Raw genomic sequence first — 18,848 nt, forward strand, 5'->3', positions numbered from 1 at the left:
TTACTTTGCAAAGGGCATTTTGATTGACATGAAAGATTACTGCTGAACTCAGTATTCTATCTAGAACAATACTGTGTAGGGTATCTTAATTACTGCTGATTTTCTCTAGTGTACAGGTAATCCCCGAGTTACAAGCATGCCCTTAGCAAATGTTCAACTTTATGCAATAAGCGCCCCCTAGTATTTACGGAAAAGTCCCAAAATTATGAATATTGCCGCACCACAGCCGTCATTTGCCCTTAAGAACAACCTCAGTGCCATTGCAACATTCACCCTGACTATTTCATCCTTCTCCCCCCCGGGTCTCCCTAGGCACTAGGCCTATGGATACTCAGCTTGTGAAGATCAAGAGATCTTTCACTTTCTTGGCTCTTTCTCTGCTTCTTTCGGTGCATTCACAGAGAATGGAGGCCTAAAGAAATGCAAGATCACAGAAAAATGCAAGATCACAGAAAAATGCAAGATCACGCAAAAGCCTCCCCCCGGCCTCTGTTCTGGGCCTCCGAGGCCCAGAACAAACCTCCAGAAGCACATGGCCACAGCCGACGGCCTCCATTCTGGGCCTGGAAAGAACACTTCAGTGGGACTTTGAAGGCCCGATCTGGGCTTTGGAGGCCTTTTCTGGGCTACTGCCGCCTGGAAAGGATGTCGCGGGATACTTCAGAGGGCTCCAAAGGCCCAGAACGGAGACCATGGGTGGCAGCCACGTGCTTCCGGATGTCCATTCTAGGCCTCAGAGGCCTCCCTGGAGACAGATCTTCACAAGGTAAGTGACCCAGTGTGGCAAGATGGGGGGAAGCAATTGTGGATGGGAGGGAGTATGAGGTATTTCAGTGGGTCAGGGGAGGCCTTGGGTGGTCAGAAGCACTAGGCCCTCCCCATGGCTTTCCCCACCCTGAGATACCTCATGCTTACTTAAGGAGCTGTGCATTCACCCATGCATTAAATTAGCGAATGCATGGGCGAAAGCTGGGATTGAATCACTTTCAAGGTACGAGATTTATTCCTATGAATGCTTGAGTTACGAATGGAATGGGCAGACTCCATTACATTGGTAACTCGAGGACTACTAAATTGCTTTTGCTATCATGATATATTTGAGAAATAGAGCCTTTTATAACTATCTCATGTCTTTTACATCTTGTGTTTCAGTTTAGTAATATATTGAAAAATACCATAATTTTTCATGCTTTGTTGTTGTTCATGTTTGAATTATGTAAATAATGGCACTCATTCGGTTGTGCAAATATAAAACTTTAGGTTGACTTATAACAATGGTTTACAGCCCTAGATTGTGAAGCTGAGAATAATTGTAGTGATTCATCCTGCTTCTTTATTTGCCCCTGCAATAACTTATATCTGCCTCTGAAAAACATTTCATTTTTTTAAAGTAGATTGATACCTTATATACATTTCCTATGATCAGAAGAAAGGCCGCTTAATTTTGGTTTGATCTCCAACTGTAAATTAATGACTAATAATAGTATTAATATCAAATGTAGTTAATAATAAGTAGTTAAGTAAGCAAGATGTCTACTTTGACCTGGAATTCAGGACAAAGAATTTAAAATTGTTTTGTTTATACATGCTTTTGATGAAATATCCCAAGAGGTGATATGAGATCAAATTTTGTTTAATTTATTTTATTAAACTAAATGCATTTGTTTAAAGAAACAATAGGATTTCCCCCCCTAAAATATTATTTTTAAAACAAAGATATCACTTTTGATTTGTTGAGAATATGGTAACAGAGACAGATATTGTAATTTCAGTCTAATCTTTTTTTGAGAGACATTGTTTTATATTCCAGGATATTTACTTTTAAAAAGCTTATTGCTTCAATAATGCTTTGAACACTAGTGGAATTAGAGAAAAATATCTGAATCCCACCTCCTCATAGGTATAGTGCATTCAAGCATAATGTGAGCCTATGTTTTGCAATTAGAAGTTCATGAATCTGCAGTATGTACCATGAATAAGAGCTCTTATTATTCTTCTCCTCTGCAAAATTTCCTTGTTCCTGGTTCCTAGGACTAAAAAGGTCTGTCACTTGCAAAGTACATTACCCATATCTGCACAACTGCCTGTTTACAGACACCCCCTTTTAGTGCACACTTCCTGTATTTTATTGTAAAGCATCTTACCCTCCCCCTATTAGGGTCCAATTTTTTTTTAATACTAAGGCTATGTCCATTTCCAAAAGGCACTTTGCTTAGTTGGATATTCAAGCAAATTTACTCTTTAGAACTTTGCCACAAAAAACGACAATGTCCCGTTTCAACAAGAATTCAACAAGCTTGCCATTTGGCTTCATTCATTTATCAGTGGCCCGGTAGCCACAGTTAGCAAGATTGATTGGCCATCTAAGACCAATTAGCACTCCTTTCATGTTTTATCAAAGAGAAGCAATGTGCCCCCTTAAGATATTTCCCTGTTGAAAGTCTGCCACTTTAAGCAGATTGCCTATGATCTATACTCCCCTAGTGAACATATGTATAGACCTTGCACATAGCCCACTTGCCCTACTACGTCAGCTACTGGTAGGACTGGCAATTGAAACTATAACTACAGGTATTCCTAAATATTTTTTTATAAGACTTTTATTAGGTTTTCCCCCCCCCCATACATTCAGTAATAATTTCTCAACAAACGTGTTGTCTGAGTTTACATTCGCTAATACATATTTAATTCTTAATCCTTTATTCTTTCCTCTAGCCATCAATAAAATAAGTCCCAAGTTTGATATTATTCCGTTTTTTCTTTTTCTTTCAGTCTCATAATCAGTCTATCCATCACTGCGCATTCTAATATTTTTTAAATTATTTCTTCATCTGATGGTATTCCTTCATTTGTCCAGTATTGCACAAATATAATTCTTGCCGCTGTTGTGACATGCAAAATCAAATATATGCATTGTTTATTAATCTTTTCTGGCATTATACCTAATAAAAAAAGTTCAGGTTTAAAATATACATATTCTCCCAACATCTTTTCTAGCCAAGCATGTATCTTTTTCCAGAAACTCTTTACTTTGTCACATGTCCACCAAACATGATAATAAGTGCCTGACATATGTTTATATTTCCAACATCTATCTGATATGTTTGTGAACATTTTTGCTAGTCTTGCTGGTGGCAAGTGCCATCTATAAAACATTTTATATAAACTTTCTTTGTAGGAGGTTGACATTGTCAGTTTGTACTTTCTTTCCCATAAATTTTGCCATTTTTCTAATTCTATATTTTATCCAAAAATTTTCACCCACCTTATCATTGCTTCTTTAACTTGTTCGCTTTCCATTTTCAAAGTTAATAGAAAATTATACATTTTCTTTATTAGTTTCTCATCAGAAGTTAACAATGTTTTATCAAACACAGTTTGTTCCTTTATAAAATCATACAGTTTAACATCTTTATCATATCTAGCTTGCATTTGTAAGTGTGCCCACCATGATAAATTGATACCGATTTTCCATTTCTAGTTTAGATTTTAAACTCCCTTCAGAATTTAAGATATCTCTATATTTCCAGATTTTTTCAAAGTTAACTAAATTTGGGTGTAAAAATGCTTCCATTGTTGACAACCACCCTGGAATTTTCAAATATATTTTACATTTTATTTTTTCCATGTTGTTAATAATGCATTTCTTATATAGTGATATTGGAAATATTTATGAACTTTACTTTTTCCGAACCATAAAAAAGCATGCCACCCCAATTGTAAATCATGCCCCTCCAGATATAACAGCCTTTTGTTTCTGAGAGTTATCCATTCTTTTACCCATGTTAATGCAGATGCTTGATAATATAAAACCCACTCTGGTAGACCAAGAACTCCATTTTCCTTCGCATCTTGTAGCATTTTCATTTTAATTCAAGCTTTCTTTCCTTGCCAAATAAATTTCAAGATTAATAAATTTAAGTCTTCAAATAATTTTTTCTCAGGTTTTATACGTATTGTTTGGAATAAGAATAAGATTTTTGGTAGTATGTTCATTCTCACTGTAGCAATTCTTCCTAATATTGACATTTACAAGTTTTTCCATTTTTCCAAATCCAATCTTATTTGATTCAATAGTTTTGTGTAGTTAACTTCTTTTATTGTTCAACATCTTGCTGTTATTTATTTATTATTTATTTATTTATTAATTTGGTTTATATACCGCCCTACTCCCAAAGGACTCAGGGTGGTTTACAAGGCAAAATTTAAAAACAATACAATATAAAATAAAAATTAAATTAAATTAAGTCTAGCTGCAAAAAATTAAAATCACAATTTAAAAACATTAAACCCCTCAGTCCAGACCAGATAGCTCAAAGAGCCAGGTTTTTAGGTCCCGGCAAAATGAACGAAGGTCGGGGGCAGTCCGGAGTTCCGTTGGCAGTTGATTCCATAGGGCAGGCACGCCCACAGAGAATGCCCTCCCACTGGGGATTGCCCATCAGCAATCCTTGACTGGCGGTACCCTGAGGAGGCCCTCCCTGTGGGAGCGCACAGGACAATGGGAAATTGACGCTGGCAGCAGGTGCTCCCTCAGATAATCTGGGCCCATGCCATTTAGGGCTTTATAGGTCATCACCAGCACCTTGAATCTCACCCGGAGAGCAATTGGAAGCCAATGCAGCTCGCGGAGAAGAGGTGTTACATGGGAGTATCATGTTGTGATTCAGGGTCAGCCTGTGGGTTCGGCAGTTGGGTCGGACGATTCAGAGGAGGAGGAGGGGGGTGTTGGAGAGCTTGCTGAGGATAGTATTGAGGCTCCGCAGAGCCCTCAGCCAGGCCCCTCTCATCTGGTTACAACGCAGACCCAGCTGTGTGAGCCTGACAGCGTGGATGAAGAAGACCCACAGCTGGCCCTGTTCAAGGACGCCCGATGCAGGAGGCAGTCAAGCAGGAGTAAACAGAGGAAGGCAATGGGGCACCTCGGAAGGAGGCAGAAAGAAGCCACGCCCTGAACTGTTTAAAAGGGGAATGTGTGGGAGGGCTGGTTTGCTGAAGGCAACCGTTTGAATAGCTCCTGTTTCATGGTTCGTGTTTTGTTTTGTTCTGTTTGCTTTTGTGTCCATAAATTTGGCAGGCTTAGTTCCAGCCTCTTGCCTTCTTGTAAAGGGGTTGTCCCTGCCTTTTCTGCAGGGGCAGTAGTAGGCTGGTACAGAACAGTTTGCCTTCAGCCTCCCACCCCTTATTATTATTATGGAGCAGCTACGTGCTAAGAATGCCCAGCTCGCCCAGCAACTCACTTTGTTGGCAGCTCAGGTCGCTCAATTCCAAGCTCAGGTCCATGCTGCACCCCCACCATCACCCCCACCCAGGAGAAAATGCCAAGTTGATGCCGGTTAAATTTACTGGCAATCCAGAACTGTTTCCTGCTTTCCTGGGACAATGCCAGCTCTTTATCGGCGTGAGAGCAGCTGATTTCCCCACTTACCAGGATAAGGTAGGGTTTGTGTTAAGCCTTCTTTTGGGTGATGCAGCTCGTTGGGGCACACCTCTGCTGGCTCAACCTAGTCCATTGTTGGACAACTTTGTGGGGTTTTGTGATCATATGCGTCTGATGTATGAGGACCCTATAAAGATGCAGACTGCTACTCGACGCTTGAAAGCTCTGACACAGGGTCAACGCCCCCTACAGGGCTATATCAGCGATTTTCAGCTGCTTAGCCAGGATTCTGCCTGGAATGAGGCTGCGCTTGTGGATGACTTCCAGGATGGATTGTTGGAGGAGATGTTGGATGAGCTGGCCCGTGTGGATATTCCCTCAGACCTGAATGGGCTGATCCATCTCTGCCTGCGGAACGATGGTCGGTTGCAGCAGTGAAGGAGTCGCCGTGCCACCCCACAGACCCCTGCAGCCCCTGTTGTGCGTGAGACACCAGTTCAAAGGGAGGAGCCAATGGAGCTGGGTGCTGCCAGGTCTCATCTATCGGTGACTGAAATGAACAGATGACAATCGGGGGGGTTGTGTTTTTACTGCGGGGACCCTGGGCATTTGGCTGCTTTTTGCCCAAAGAAGCAACAGCGGGCATCAGTAACCGAGTCTGCCCCGAGAAAGTCCCCTACTTTTCTGTCGGAAAACACCCTAAGCCCGATCTAGACGGTGTGATAGATTGGGCATCCCACAACAACACTGAGCGACATCTTTCCGATGCTGCCTGTGGACCTCCACGGCATGATATTGGAGGCACGTCTGATCCTTCCTGGCAAGCCAAAGGGGATTCCAGTCCATGCCTTAATTGACTCTGGGGCCACCACAAATTTTATGGACTTAGCATTTGTGGCCAAATGGGCTGTTCCCCAGTGCCTGGTGGAACCGCCCATGTTAGTGGAGACTATCGATGGTCAAGTGCTCCTGTCTGGGCCAATTACGGCCACCACGCAACCATTATGTATGGCCATCAGTTCCCATGTGAAGGCCATCCAGTTCTATATCACCTCAGATCTGCAGTTCCCCGTGGTCTTGGGACTGGCGTGACTTTGGGTGCATGACCCACAGATCTATTGGTCACAGAACTTGGTCACCTTCCCAAGCTTGCAGTGCATGGACCACACCCGCCATATCTGTGCCGGCCAGGTGGAGGGTTCACCAGGGGTTTCCTTGCCTCCCGAACTGTCCAACTTTGCTGATGTGTTCAGCGAGACAGAGGCAGATCAATTACCCCCGCACAGGCCCTATGACTGCCCCATTAATTTAGTCCCTGATGTGCCTCTCCCAGTGGGGCATTTATACTCCATGGTGGACCCCGAGTTGGCTGCATTGCAGGACTTTCTGGAGAAGAATTTGGCTCGCGGTTTCATCCGGCCCTCGTCCTCGCCAGTGTCTGCACCCGTGCTCTTCGTTAAAAAGAAGTCTGGCAAATTGCGGCTTTGCTGAGATTATAGGAAACTCAACGCCATCACAGTGCGCAATTGTTACCCGCTGCCCCTCATCCCCGAACTCTTGGACCGAATCCGGGAGGCTAAGATCTTCACGAAACTGGACCTGCGTGGAGCTTACAACCTCATCAGGGTTCGGCCGGGTGATGAGTGGAAGACGGCATTTGGTACTTGTTATGGACATTTTGAGTACACGGTGATGCCGTTTGGTCTGACCAACGCCCCCGCCGTGTTTCAGCATTTCATGAACGACATTTTCCGGGATTTGTTGGATCAGTTTGTCGTGATCTACTTGGACGACATCCTGATCTATTCCCCATCACGTGAAGTGCACCATCAACATCTCTATCAGGTCCTGCAGCGACTCCGAGAACATCGGCTGTTTGCCAAGTTGGAGAAGTGCCAGTTCTACCAGGTGACCATCGATTTCCTGGGTCACCGCATTTCTCCTGAGTGCATCACCATGGAGCCGAGTAAGGTTGAGTCTTTAAAGAGTTGGCAACCCCCACGTCGTGTGAAGGATGTTCAGCGACTTCTTGGCTTCGCCAACTATTACCGAGCTTTCATCCCTGGGTTTACTGCCTTAACAGCTCCCCTCACCTGGCTCCTGCAGAAGAAGACTCGGTTTCAGTGGAACGCTCCAGAACAACGGGCTTTCCAGACTTTGAAGGAAGCCTTCATGAAGGAGCCCATCTTGAAGCATCCTGACCCGCAATGGCCGTTTGTCGTGGAGGCAGACGCCTCCGACATTGCCATTGGGGCGGTGTTACTCCAGGCAACGACGCCCAGCGGTACCCTCTTCCCTTGCGCGTACCATTCACAAAAACTGAACCATTTGGAGCGCAATTATACAATCTGGGAGAAGGAGCTGCTGGCCATCAAAGTGGCGTTCGAGGCCTGGAGGCATCATCTGGAGGGAGCGCGGCATCAAATCGAGGTCCGGACGGACCATAAGAATTTGGAAAGCCTGCAGACTGCTCGGAATTTGAACCAATGCCAGATCCGGTGGTCTCTTTTCTTTGCGAGGTTCGACTTCCGAGTTCGGTACATAACTAGCAAGCACAATCAAAGAGCGGATGCTTTGTCCAGGAAGCCCGAATATTCCCGAGTGGAAGACAAGCTTCTGCCCAGGACAGTGATCCCTGTCGAGTCTTTTGCTGCGGTGCGGGAGCCGGTTGATATACGGGCTCGGATCCGGGGGGCACAGCAGCAGGAGGTGTGGGTGGCTCAGTGGAAGGAGGAGGTGGGGCCAGATTCTCCTTGGACGGTCACAGATGGACTCTTGTATTATCGTGACCGGCTCTACGTTCCGGGAGGGCCACTCAGGGGACTCATCCTCAGCCAGTGTCATGATAACCCGGCAGCAGGGCATTTTGGCCTGTTCAAGACCCTGAACCTGGTCTCCCGTACCTTCTGGTGGCCCCGAGTCCGACACGACGTCCAGTCCTATGTCACTTCTTGCATCCCATGCAGGCAGGCCAAGTCAACGACAGGGGCCCCTCCTGGATTACTGCAGCCCTTGCCGACACCCAAAAGACCCTGGGGGGCTGTGTCCATGGACTTTCTGATGGATTTACCCCGTCCTCTGGTTTTACGACAGTGTATGTGGTGGTGGACATGCTGACCAAGATGGCGCATTTCATTCCCTGTCGCGGCTTACCGTCAGCCCGCGCCACTAGTCATATGTTCATTCAGCAGGTGTTTCGGCTGCATGGCCTCCTTGATAGAGTCGTCTCTGATAGGGGGGCCCAGTTTACAGCCCGCTTCTGGCAGGAGTTGATGCATGCATTGGATATCAAGATTTGCCTCTCGTCCGCACATCATCCTGTTCAAGGACGCCCGACGCAGGAGGCAGTCAAGCAGGAGTAAACACAGGAAGGCAATGGGGCACCTCGGAAGGAGGCAGAGAGAAGCCACGCCCTGAACTGTTTAAAAGGGGAATGTGTGGGAGGGCTGGTTTGCTGAAGGCAACCGTTTGAATAGCTCCTGTTTCATGGTTCGTGTTTTGTTTTGCTCTGTTTGCTTTTGTGTCCATAAATTTGGCAGGCTTAGTTCCAGCCTCTTGCCTTCTTGTAAAGGGGTTGTCCCTGCCTTTTCTGCAGGGTCGGTAGTAGGCTGGTACAAAACATATCAGGAGACTCCCATCACAACTCGCGCAGCTTCATTCTGCACCAGCTGAAACCTCCAAGTGGTCCTCAGGGGCAGCCCCATGTAGAGAGCATTGCAGTAGTCTAGCCAGGAGGTCACGAGTGCATGAGTGACTGTGCGTAGGGCATCTCGGTCCATATAGGGCTGTAACTGGTGCACCAGGCGAACCTGGGCAAAAGCCCCTCTGGCCACAGCTCCTATATGATCTTCCAAACTGTGCCGTGAATCCAGGAGGATGCCCAAGTTGCAGGCCCTATCAATGGGGGGTAACACCTCACCCCCCCATAGTTAGCGATGGACAAAGCTGGTTCTCCCGAGATGCCGGTATGCACAGCCACTCAGTCTTGGCAGGATTGAGACGAAGCCTGTTTTTCCCCATCCAAACCTGGACCGCCTCTAGGCAACCGGACATCATGTCGAGGGCATCACTGGGTTGGTCCGGGGTGGAAAGAAAGATCTGGGTATCATCAGCATACTGATGATACCCCACCCCGAAACCACGAATGAGTTCACCCAGGGGCTTCATGTAGATGTTGAATAAGAGGGGAGAGAGGACCGACCCCTGAGGAAATCCACAAACGAGAGGCCTCGGGGCAGACCTCTGCCCTCCCGTCAACACTGACTGCGAGCAGCCCAGGAGGTAGGAGGAGAACCACTGTAAAACAGTGCCCCCCACTCCCAACCCCTTGAGACGCCGCAGTAGGATACCATGGTCGATGGTATGAAAAGCCGCTGAGAGGTCTAACAGGACTAGGACAGAGGAACAACCCCTGTCCCGAGCCCGGCAGAGATCATTCACCAGTGCAACCAATGCCGTCTCCGTGCTGTACCCGGGCCTGAAACCCGATTGGTACGGGTCCAGATAATCAGTTTCCTCCAGGAACAGAGCTAGCTGAAGTGCCACCATGCTCTCAACCACCTTCACAAGAAAGCGAAGGTTGGAGACCGGACGATAGTTGTTCAAAATAGCTGGGTCCAGGGCAGGCTTCGTGAGGAGGGGCCTCACCACCACCTCCTTCAAGGTGGCAGGGAAGGTACCCTCCCTCAAAGAAGCAGTTATTACTGCCTGGAACCAGCCTCGTTTCTCCTCCCGGTCTGCATATACCAGCCAGGAGGGGCATGGGTCCAATAAACACGTGGCGGAACTCAGTCTCCTCATGATCCTGTCCACCTCATCTGGGGTCACAGGATCGAATTCACTCCAGGTAACATTGTCTAGACCACTCGATTCCTCCCTGTCAGTCTCTGCCCAGTCAGAATCCAAACCGGCTCGAATCTGAGTGATTTTGTCCGTCAGATGATAGCTAAACTCGGCCCGCCCCTGCAAGGGCTCCTCCCTCACCTCCTGATTAAGAAGGGAGCGAGTCACCCTAAAGAGGGCGGCCGGGCGATTATCTACAGACGCGATGAGGGCAGCGAAATAATTAGATTTTGCTGTCTTCATTGCTGCGAGATAAGACCTCGTAAAGGTTCTTAACCGCAATCGGTCAGACTCAGACCGGCTGTATCTCCAACAGCTCTCTAGACCTCGTCTCCGACGCTTCATCTCCTGGAGCTCCACAGAAAACCATGGAGACCACCGGGATCTGCGCCGGGTCAGGGGTCACAAGGGTACAACATGGTCGAGCGCCTTGGTGGCAGCCCTTTCCCAGGCATCCACCAAGGCATCGGCCGGGCTGTGAGCAAGGGGGATAGGTATAGACCCAAGCGCTGTCTGGAACCGTTCCGGATCCATTAGGTGCCTGGGGCAGAACCACCTGGTCGGTTTCGCAGGCCCAGCAGCGGAGGGTGGCATAGCGGAAGACCAACAGCAGGACCTGATGATCGGACCATGACTGGGGGACAATAGTTGGCGAACCCCCTCCCAGATAATTAAACCACTGCCCAGATAAGAAAACTATGTCGAGAGTGTGTCCTCCCCCATGAGTCGGACCCTGAATTACTTGGGTCAGGTCCATCGCTGTCATGGAGGCCATGAACTCCAGGACCAACTCAGACAACCCTCCCAGAGAAGGCAGGTTAAAGTCGCCCAAAACTATAAGTCTGGGAAACTCAACCGTCAACCCTGAGAGGGCGTCGAGAAGCTCGGGCAGGGCCGTTGCTACACAGCTGGGTGCCAGGTATGTTAGCAACAAGCCCAACTGAGCCCCAGGGCCACACCTCAAGAGGATGGATTCACTCCCACCTATCTGTACAATAGTGGTCTCCCGCAGACATAAGGTCTCCTGGATAACTACCGCCACCCCACCGCCCCTGCCCTGAGCCCATGGCCGATGTAACACACAGAAACCTGGAGGGCAAAGCTCAGTCAGAGGGACACCTCCCTCTGAGCCCAACCAGGTTTCTGTAATGCATGTCAGATCCGCGTGTTCCTCCTCGATCAAATCACGGATGAGGGGAGCCTTGTTCACAACGGATCTGGCATTAAAGTACACCAGCCTGAGCTCAGGGGCCTGATCCCTCTCACCCCCGGATAAATGGGTACCAACTGGAGGGTCGGAGCACGCCACCGCTTGAAGACACATATATTCCCAGATATTTAACCTGTTTGTTGTTGTTGTTGTTGTTGTTAGCTGTGAAATCGTGTCCGACCCATCTCGACCCTATGGACAACGTTCCGCCAGGCCTTCCTATCCTTTACCATCTTCTGGAGTTCATTTAAGCTCACACCTACTGCTTCAGTGACTCCATGCAGCCACCTCATTCTCTATCGTCCCTTTCTTCTATTGCCCTCAATCTTTCCCAGCATTAGGCTCTTCTCCAATGAGTCCTACCTTCTCATTAGGTGGCCAAAGCATTTGAGTTTCAACTTCAGGATCTGGCCTTCTAAAGAGCTGTCAGGGTTGATCTCCTCTAGGACTGACCGGTTTGATCGCCTTGCAGTCCAAGGGACTCGCAGGAGTCTTCTCCAGCACCATAGTTCAAAGGCCTCAATTCTTTTGCGCTCAGCCTTTCTTATGGTCCAACTTTCACTGCCATACATTGCAACTGGGAAGACCATAGCTTTGACTATATGCACTTTTGTTGACAGGGTGATGTCTCTGCTTTTTAGTGCGCTGTCTAGATTTGCCATGGCTTTCCTCCCGAGAAGCAAGCGTCTTTTAATTTCTTGGCTACAGTCCCCATCTGCAGTGATCTTGGAGCCCAGGAAATTAAAATCTGTCACTACCTCCATTTCTTCCCCATCTATTTGCCAGGAATTGAGAGGGCCAGATGCCATGATCTTGGTTTTCCTAATGTTAAGTTTCAACCCAACTTTTGTACTCTCCTTCTTCGCCTGCAACAAGAGGCTCTTTAGTTCTTCTTCACTTTCTGCCATTAGAGTGGTATTATCTGCATATCTTAGGTTGTTGATATTTCTCCCGGCAATCTTAATTCCAACTTTTGATTCATCTAGCCCTGCCTTTCTCATGATGTGCTCTGCATATAAGTTAAATAGGCAGGGCGACAGTATACAGCCTTGCCGGACTCCTTTCCCAATTTTGAACCAATCAGTGGTTCTGTGTCCAGTTCTCACTATTGCTTCTTGGCCCACATATAGGTTTCTCAAGAGACAAATAAGATGGTCTGGTACTCCCATCTCTTTAACAACTTGCCACAGATTGTTGTGATCCACACAATCAAAAGCTTTAGCATAGTCAATGAAGCAGAAGTACATGTTTTTCTGGAACTCCCTAGCTTTCTCCATGATCCAGCGTATGTTGGCAATTTGATCCCTAGTTCCTCTGCCTCTTCGAAATCCTGTCTGTACTTCTGATAGTTCTCGATCCACATACTGCTGGAGTCTAGTTTGTAGGATTTTAAGCATAACTTTACTAGCATGAGAAATGAGTGCAATAGTGTGATAGTTTGAACATTCTTTAGTGCTGCCTTTTTTGGAATTGGAATGTAAACTGATCTTTTCCAATCCTGTGACCACTGTTGACTTTTCCAAATTTGCTGGCAAATTGAGTGTAGCACTTTTATTGCATCGTCTTTTAAGATTTTGAATAGCTCAGCTGGAATACTGTCACCTCCACTAGCTTTGTTGTTGCTCAGCTTTTCTAAGGCCCACTTCACTTCACATTCCAAGATGTCTGGCTCAAGGTCAGTGACCACCTCATTGTGATTATCAGGGACGTTAAGCTCATTCTTGTATAGTTCTTCTGTGTAATTTTGCCACCTCTTCTTAATCTCTTCTGCCTCTGTTAGGTCCCTGCCATTTTGGTCCTTTATCATGCCCATTTTTGCATTGAACGTTCCCTTCATCTCTCCAATTTTCTTGAAAAGATCTCTGGACCTCCCTATTCTATTGTTTTCTTCTATTTCTTTGCACCGTTCATTTACGAAAGCATTCTTATCTCTTCTAGCTATTCTCTGGAATTCTGCATTCAATTGGGTGTATCTTTCTTTTTTCCCTTGCCTTTCGCTTCCCTCCTTTCCTCAGCTATTTGCAAAGGTTCCTCAGACAGCCATTTTGCTTTCTTGCATTTCTTTTTCTTTGGGATGGTTTTAGTTGCTACCTCTTGTACAATGATGCGAACCTCTGTCCATAGTTCTTTAGGCACTCTGTCTATCAGATCTAATTCCTTAAATCTATTCGTCACCTCTACTGAGCCTTGGTAGAGCAGTGGGCTAATGCCTCCTTAAGTAACACCAGCTGCCTGCAATTAGTGCAGGTTCGCGTCCCACCAGGCTCAAGGTTGACTCAGCCTTCCATCCTTCCGAGGTAGGTAAAATGAGGACCCAGATTGTTGGGGGCAATTAAGCTGACTTTGTAATAATGCCGCTTGGGTGTGTGTGTGTGAAAGCCCTAACAAGCAGGCATATACATAGAATGAAGGCTACTGCTAAGCTTGTAAGCCGCCCTGAGTCTTTGGAGAAGGGCGGGATATAAATGGAATTAAAATTAAATTAAAATTAAATTAATTAAATTAAAATTAAATTAAATTACTGTATATTCATCAGGGATATGATTTAATTCATACCTGAGCAGCCTAGTGCTTTCCCCTACTTTCTTCAGTTTGCAATGAGAAACTCATGGTCTGAGCCACAGTCAGCTCCTGGTCTTGTTTTTACTGACTGTATAGAGCTTCTCCATCTTTGGCTGCAGAGCATATAGTCAATCTGATTTCTGTGTTGACCATCTGGTGATGTCCATGTGTATAGCCGTCTCTTGGGTTGTTGAAAAAGAGTGTCTGCTATTACCATCGTATTCTCTTGACAAAATTCTATCAGCCTGTGCCCTGCTTCATTTTGTACTCCAAGGCCAAACTTCCCTGTTATTTCGGTTATCTTTTGGCTTCCTACTTTAGCATTCCAATCCCCCATGATGATAAGGACATCATTTTTTGGTGTTAGTTCTATAAGGTGCTGTAGGGCTTCATAGATCCAGTCAATTTCATCCTCTTCAGCACTGGTGATTGGGGCATAGACTTGGACTACTGTGATATTGCATGGTTTGCCTTGGATTTGACCTGAGATCATTCTGTCATTTTGAGGATTGTATCCCAGTATTGCTTTTCCTACTCTTTTATTGACTATGAAGGCTACTCCATTTCTTCTGAGGGATTCTTGCCCGCAGTAGTATACCTGATGGTCATCTGAATTAAATTCACCCATTCCTGTACATTTTAGTTTGCTGATTCCTAAGATGTTGATGTTCAGTCTTGTCATCTCTTCTTTGACCACATCTAGCTTTCCTTGATTCATGGATCTTACATTCCAGGTTCCTGTGGAGAAAAGATCTTTACAGCATCAGACTTTCTTTCACCACCAGACACTTCCACAGCTGAGCGTCTTTTCGGCTTTGGCCCAGTTGCTTCATTCTTTCTGGCGCTTCTAGTACTAGCCCTCTGGTCTTCCCCAGTAGCATATTGGACGCCTTCCGACCTGAGGGGCTCATCTTCCAGCGTCATATCGTTTTGCCTTTTGGTACTGTCCATAGGGTTTTCATGGCAAAGATACTGGAGTGGGTTGCCATTTCCTTCTCCAGTGGATCATGTTTTGTTAGAACTCTCTGCTATGACCGGTCCGTCTTGGGTGGCCCTGCACGGCATAGCTCATAGCTTCATTGAATTACGCAAGCCCCTTCGCCACGACAAGGCAGTAATCCATGAAGGGGTTAACCTGTTTAACTATTTGCAATTCTATTTTTTCTGACATTTTTTTTTGCTTGTCTGTAAGATTTGTAACTATTACTTTAGTTTTTTTCTCTGTTTATTTTCAGTCCTGCCAGTTTTCCAAATTGTTCTCTTTCCCAATAGTTTAGGAATCATCTCCAAAGATAAATCTCTCTAAGATAAATACAAAATCATCAGCAAATTCTTGTAATTTGTATGTTTCACCTTTTATTTCTAGTCCTTTAATTTCTATATCTTATCTAATATTTCTATTTAGAACTTCCAAGGTGAAAATAAATAGCAATGGAGATAATGGGACTTGTGCCTTTTCTTATCTCAAAGTTCTCAGTATAGTCTCCATTCACAATGACTTTCGCTGTTTGTTTATGTATATTGTTTTTATCATGTTTATAAAGTTCTGTCCATAATCCATTATTTTTAATTGCTGAATCATAAATTGCCAGGAAATGTTATCAAATACCTGTTGGGCATCTAGAAATATTAGTGCTAGTTTTTTCCCTGGGTGTAATTCATAATATTCCAATACATCCATTAATTATTTTTAATTTGTCTCTTTGGTAAAAAAAACATTTTGGTCTGAATAAATTCAGTTAAGAATCTTTTCAGTCTCTTTACCATTATTGAAGTAAAAATTTTATAATCCACATTTAGTAATGATATCAGTCTATAATTTTTTTTCTGTGTCAGATCTGAATAGTAATATTTGCTTCTATCCATGTATCTGGTATTTTAGCCTCCAACAGAAGTTCATTGCAAACATATTTCAGCGGTTCACTTAATATATCTTGTAAAGCTTTATATAACTCTGCCGGTAGTCCATCTGACCCCAGTGTTTTCTCGTTTTTTTGTCTTGTTATGGGCTCTGTTATTTCCATCATTGTTATTTTTTTTCTCTAACATAATCTTATAGCTTTCTGAAATTTTTGGAAGGTTATTTTCTTCCAGATATTGGATCATTCTCTCTCTTGGAAATTCTTCTATATCATACAATTTCTTGTAATATTCTTTAATTATCTTTTTTATTTCTTCATTTTTAAATTGTAGGCAACCCTTTTCATCTACTAAGTTATTTATCAGCTAACCATCTTCCTGGTTTATTTGCATTTTCGAACAAGTCTTGTTTTGCTCTTTTTATTTGCTGTGCAAATTTTTCTGAATCCAACAAATTTATCTTTTATTGTTTCCATTTATCTTTTCAGAATCTTCTTTTGCGGGTTTATTTGCAGTTCTGATTCTAATTTTTCAATTTTTTCTTTTAATACTATTTATTGCTGTCTTTTCTGTTTTGTTTTTTTGCCATGTATGTTATAGCTTGGTGGTGGCGAACCTATGGCATGTGTGCCAGAGGCCGCATTCAGAACCCTGTCTATGGGCACATGCGTCACCGCCAGCAGCTTGCGCAGGTCTATTAGGCCATTGCTGCCCAGAGTGGCAGCCCTGCCCAGCACAAAGGAGGCAAAGCGGCCAGCTAGCAAGCTCGAGTAGAGGTGGTAGAGCATGCCCATGCCTGGAAATCCAAAGGCCACTCAGGCCCAGCAGAGTTGAGGGGGAAGCATACAATCCTAGCTGGGACTGGGGGGCCATGGCGCCAATTGGGATCTGGCTTTCCCCGCTTGGGGTGGCCTTTGGCTTGCTGGGCGGGACTGCCACTCCAGGCAGTGGTGGCAGCCTAATGGACCTATGCGAGCTGCTGGCTGCGGTGCCCCAACGCGGGGCCAAGGTGCGTCAGGTGCATGAGGGGAACAGGCTCCATCTGCAGGCCAAGAGCAAGATCTGCGAGTGGGCTGAGGAAATGACCAGCAGCGACCTGCTCTCCAACCGCAAACAAAATCAGATGGGACAGAGTAGGTGCGCCTGGCAGTCTGCATCACTTGCCTCCCTCCTCCCCTACTCCACCTGCTGCTGGAGGGCTGGCCTGGTATTGGCAGCGGGCTGTAGTGTGCTGGTCAAGGGGCCGGCAGGCTGTGGCTGCTGATGGGCACTGTCAGTCCCCATGCACTCGCTGGCCTCTGTGTGGGGGGGGCGATGGTGTCAGGCAGCAGCTGCCCCTGCCCCTGTCTCGCCTTGCCTTGCTCCGCAACAGTGGTACCCCTGCCCTGCTCCCTGCCTCACCCTGCAGGACGAGCCTCCTTCCCACTTCCCAACCCACCAGAGATCCCCTGGATCTCCCCCTACCCTGCCTGGCCCCCACAGGTGTCTCTCCCATGAGCAACATTGAGGTGGCCATGCCCACCCCACCCACACATTCTGCTGTGACCACTGCAGCCACACCCACCCAGTGGACAAGCCCACCAAGTGGACCACGCTCCCCTGAGGGCACCCAGTGCTGATCCGGCCCTGCCACTTTGCAATAAATATTTTTTAATTTTTTTTATTATTTTAATCCCATTTATATCCCGCCCTTCTCCGAAGACTCAGGGCAGCTTACAATCTAAAGCACAAATCAATGTGCTTAGCAATAGGTGGGGTTTGGGTTGCGGTTTGGGCACTTGGTCTCTAAAAGGTCCGTCATCACTGTTATAGCTATACCTCTAAAGTATGCTTTGGCTGTATACCATACATTTTGTAATGTTGTATCTTTTTTGTTTTCTTTGAAGAAAAACACCATTTCTTTTTTTTGCTAGTTCTATACAGTAAATTCTCTTTCTTTTAATATAGATTGGTTCAAAGTCCATCTTGATTTTTTTTTTATTCCTCTCCATATCACTTTTAAAGGGTTGTGATCTGCCCATGTACCTAGTTCTATCTCAATTTCCTGCATATTTGTCCTCAATTCAGTTGTCATCCAGATCATGTCGATTCTGGACCAGGATTTTTGACTGTTTGAATAAAATCTGTACTGTAATTTTCCTGGATTAGTTTCCCTCCAAACATCTTGTACTCCAATTTATTCTATCATATTAAAAAAGGTCTTAGGTAATCTTTTTCTTCCAGTTTTTCCTGTTTTGCTACTTTTATAGAGGGGCAACGAAGAAGGAGGGACACTCCAGGAGCTAGGATCAGGCAGTGGTCTATCGGAGTGGACTGAAGAAATCCTCTGAATGGACAGAGGAAAGGCTGCTGGGTGAGCCTAGGCAGCCCAAGTTGTTCCCAGCCAGAAGGAAAGCGAGGAGCCACGGTGTTCCGCTAAACAGCTGACTGTCAACAGCGTGCTGAAGCTGGGTGAGCCAGTGCTTTTTCCTTTTCCTTGTGGATTATAAGATATTGAGCCCCTGATGGGGAAGAGCTAAAAGCAAAGACCCCAAAAGGATTAAGATCTAAAAGTGGCAAGCAACTACAAAAGGGAAAAATGCTTAAGGAATATCAGACATTGATAAATGAGTGTATGAGGACATCTTGTGGCGAAAGAAGAAATGACAGTACTAATAAATATTGAAAAAAAAATTGGGGAGATATTTGACCTTGAACAACACCTGTAGAAAACAAAGTCCTTTGGCGTGAGATTACAAGGGAAAAGACTTCTCTTAGCTATATTTGTTGACTTTGGCTATAATTAAACAGGAACTATTTGGAAAAAGTGAATGCTTTACATCAGAGACTCGGCTGGAGGAGGTAGATTTGGCCTAAAACAGCTGGCTCCCTTTTACATCCTGGACTTTATTCTAAGACTGTTGGCTGAAAAATGAGTACATCAAACATTACTAGACTAATGAAGAAGACCTCTTCTGCACCCTATTTTGGACAATCTGGCCCAACAACCCAGGG

General features: G+C 45.5%; 1 protein-coding gene across 1 annotated transcript in view; it reads left to right on the forward strand.

Moving 5' to 3' along the window:
• Positions 1-18,848, forward strand: part of SPAG16 (sperm associated antigen 16) — a gene marked incomplete at its 5' end in the record, with an annotated part of 332,741 nt that overhangs the window by 183,900 nt on the left and 129,993 nt on the right. The gene's annotated exons all lie outside the window — the stretch shown is intronic.

Source organism: Vipera ursinii, assembly GCF_947247035.1.
Source record: "Vipera ursinii genome assembly, chromosome: 1".
Taxonomy (NCBI): Eukaryota; Metazoa; Chordata; class Lepidosauria; order Squamata; family Viperidae; genus Vipera; species Vipera ursinii.